The sequence below is a fragment of the Nannospalax galili genome, unplaced genomic scaffold, assembly GCF_000622305.1.
Source record: "Nannospalax galili isolate Female #2095 unplaced genomic scaffold, S.galili_v1.0 scaffold747, whole genome shotgun sequence".
NCBI classification, from domain to species: domain Eukaryota; kingdom Metazoa; phylum Chordata; class Mammalia; order Rodentia; family Spalacidae; genus Nannospalax; species Nannospalax galili.
The window spans coordinates 1,688,350-1,691,442 of record NW_008357686.1 but is presented as its reverse complement, the minus strand read 5'-3'; the positions used below and the strand labels follow the sequence as shown (position 1 = coordinate 1,691,442).

Below are 3,093 nucleotides of genomic sequence, written 5' to 3'. Positions count from 1 at the left end.
TCATTTGTTTTCTTGATCTTAGCCAGTCTGACTGGGGTAAGGTGAAATCTTAAAGTGGTTTTAATTTGCATTTCCTTGATTATTAGTGATGTTGAACATCTTTTAAGATGTTTCATATCCGTCTTTACTTCTTCTTTTGAAAACGTTCTGTTCAGCTCCTTAGCCCATCTTTCAATTGGGTTGCTTCTTGTTTTGGGTCTCTGTTTTTTAAGTTCGTTATATATTCTGGTAATTAAACCTCTATCAGATGTATCGCTGGTGAAGATTTTCTCCCATTCTGTGGGTTTTCTGTTTGTTTCCTTGGTTGTCTCCTTTGAAGGAGTGGACATTTTTAAGGCTCCACCTGCCAAAGCAAGAGTTAAAAATGGTCATTGGAGCTGGGTGTGGTGGCACACGCCTTTAATCGCAGCACACGGGAGGCAGAGGCAGGTGGATCTCTGTGAGTTCAAGGCCAGCCTGGTCTACATAGTGAGTTCCAGGACAGCTGGACCTACAGGGAGACCCTGTCTCAAAAAAAAAGACCAAAAAAAGGCCATTGGGGGGTGTGACTGATTCCATATGTCATTTATACTGTGTGCTAATTACTATGTTGTGGACTATTTTAGTATTTTTGGAAAATGTAGAATAAAATCTAAAACTGAGGGCTGTGGCTCTAGCTTAGTGTTGGAGCACTTGCCTTAGCATGCTAGAGGTCTTGGGTTCCATTCCCACCACTGAAGATATAACCCAGAAAATAGAGGAAGTGAACGAAAGTAGATACTTGAATGCCAATATTCCTTTTTGTTGTGGTTGTTGTTTTTGCTCTTTTTTTTGGAGAGATTCTCATTCTGTAACTCAGGTTGTTCTTATATTATGTAGCCCATGCTGGCTTCAAACCCTGGGCAATCCTCCTGCTTCAGCCAAGCACTGAGGTGTGTGCCATCATGGCAGCCCTGACTGCTACTTTATGTTAATATTGTTCTTGGGAGGGGCTGGAGAGATGGTCCAGCAGTTAAGAGAACGTGTTGCTCTTACAGAGGACCAGGATTCAGTCCCCAGCACCCACACTGAGCAGCTTATAACCACCTGTAACTCCAGCTCCAGAGGATCTGATGCCTTCTTTTGATCTCTGACAGCACCTGCAAACATTTGGTGCACATACATATACTCAGACACACATGTACACATACTATAAAAATAAATAAATTACGGGCCTAGTGTGGTGGCATCAGTCTGTAATTCCAGCACTTGGGAGGCAGAGGCAGGTGGATCTCTATGAGTTTGAGGCCAGCCCGGTCTATATTGAAAGTTCCAGGCCAGCCATAGCTAAATTGTTCTAAGCATAAAACATATCTTGGGAAGACAGATGGCGGCCTCATTTTTGTCAAGGGAAAGGTCAAGCTTGAGAACACCAGAGCAAAACATCCGTACTGGGGTCAGGATCTAAGTGACCCAGATTGTCTGGCATATGGTTTAGGGACCTGTGACTCCCTGTCACCCAAGCTGTCTTTAGAACTCCACTTGCCAGATGTGGAGGCAGGATTTGGATGTGGCTACTAGGCTGTGGCACTGAGCTGGCCCAGCCTTCCTGATCCCACACTGCAGCCCCATGACACTGGAGGACAACCCAGACTTTGGCAAGTAACCTTTATTAAGAACCCCAACCAACCCTGTCCTAGTTTATTTCTTCATTGCTGTGACAAAATACTCTAACCACTATCAACTTGGGGAGCAAAGGGTTTATTTATCTTACATCTCCTGGGTCACAGTTCATCAGGGAGACCAAGGTAGGAACTCAGGGCAGGAACCTGGAGGCAGGAGCTGGAGCACAGGCCATGAAGGAACGCTGCTTACTAGGCTTGCTCCCCCCGGCCCCTGCTCAGCCTGCTTTCTTATGCAACAGAGGCCCACCTTCCCAGGGGTGGCACCACCCACAGTGGGCTGGGCCCTCCCACATCACTCAGCAGAAGATGCCCCATGAACATGGCCACAGGCCAGTCCGATGAAAGCAATTCCCCAACTGAGGCTCTCTCAACCCAGGTGTGTCAAGTTGACACTAAAGCTATCCAGCAAAAACCCCAATTCTACTCTTCCCTCCTGGAGTCTCCCCATCCCCCAAGATGATTGCCTTAGTATGTGACCCACTCCTTGAATGGAAGGATTTTCAGATGGGAATAGAAATATGTTGGGGAGACTCACCCAGCTTTTCCCATTTGCGAATCCCATGTAAGGGGCACTTCTCTAGTCCAGGTTCATGCGTGCACGTGAAGCCCTGGAAACAACCACCTTTGGTGAAGGATGTGCAGGAAGTGCTGAGTGGGCATGGGTCACTAGAGTTGGCTCCCCTCAGGAACAGGGAATGTTCACGTGGCTTTCTTCACCCCTACTGTCAGACCTAGAGTGTTAACCGAGAACACTGTGTGACACTTCTGTGGCCCGAATTCTAGCCCCGCGCCTCCGCGACTCAGAGCCCGCTTTATCAGATGGTGCCATGCCCATAGCCCCGCTAGGATTTGCTCTCGCCTCCAGGGCCAGTGATCTCACCCCAGGTCCACAGAGAGTCAGTCCATTCTGTCTTTGAGTTGCTGTGCTGGCTGCGAGTTTCCTGCACCATCATACTCTACCGGCAGCTCCTGGCTTCCATCCCAAGATGGCTCCCGGCTTCCTTTCCTAGCTCCAGCTCCATGTCAGGCCCCACCCATTGGAGGAACCAGCCAATCGGGAGACACTCCACCCCTTTCCTCCTCTCTTACCAACTTCTGACATCTGGAGCCACATCTGTCTTTGATGTGCAAAACTTCACTGGTTTAAGTAAACTGCAGAAAATAGTAAACAAATGTTTTGCTTTCAGAAGGTTAGACTGTAATTTCAAGGGGATGCAAAAACAGTTGTGCAAAGGTTCTGACTTGAGAATGTGTTCCAAATAGTACTTCTTTGAGCTGTCCACTCCTAGCTATTTTGGGGGTTTTCTTGTTATAAGCTCAGCCTAGGAGAAAATAGGTAGACAAAATATGTATGTAAGATGCCTTATTAGACAAAAGTAGGTTTCGGAGGAACTATAACCCTTGGATCATGTGTGAATGCTGTCAGGCATGGAACCACCTATAAAACTAG

At 47.2% G+C, this 3,093-nt stretch overlaps 1 long non-coding RNA gene across 1 annotated transcript; it reads right to left on the bottom strand.

Moving 5' to 3' along the window:
- Nucleotides 1-260: 260 nt before the first annotated feature.
- LOC115068026 lies at nucleotides 261-2,649 on the bottom strand. The gene is made up of 3 exons (XR_003847393.1): nucleotides 2,524-2,649; nucleotides 2,179-2,374; nucleotides 261-343 (listed from the first exon to the last, which is right to left on the bottom strand). It is a non-coding gene; the product is annotated as an uncharacterized LOC115068026 (long non-coding RNA).
- Between the last annotated feature and the right edge of the window lie 444 nt (nucleotides 2,650-3,093).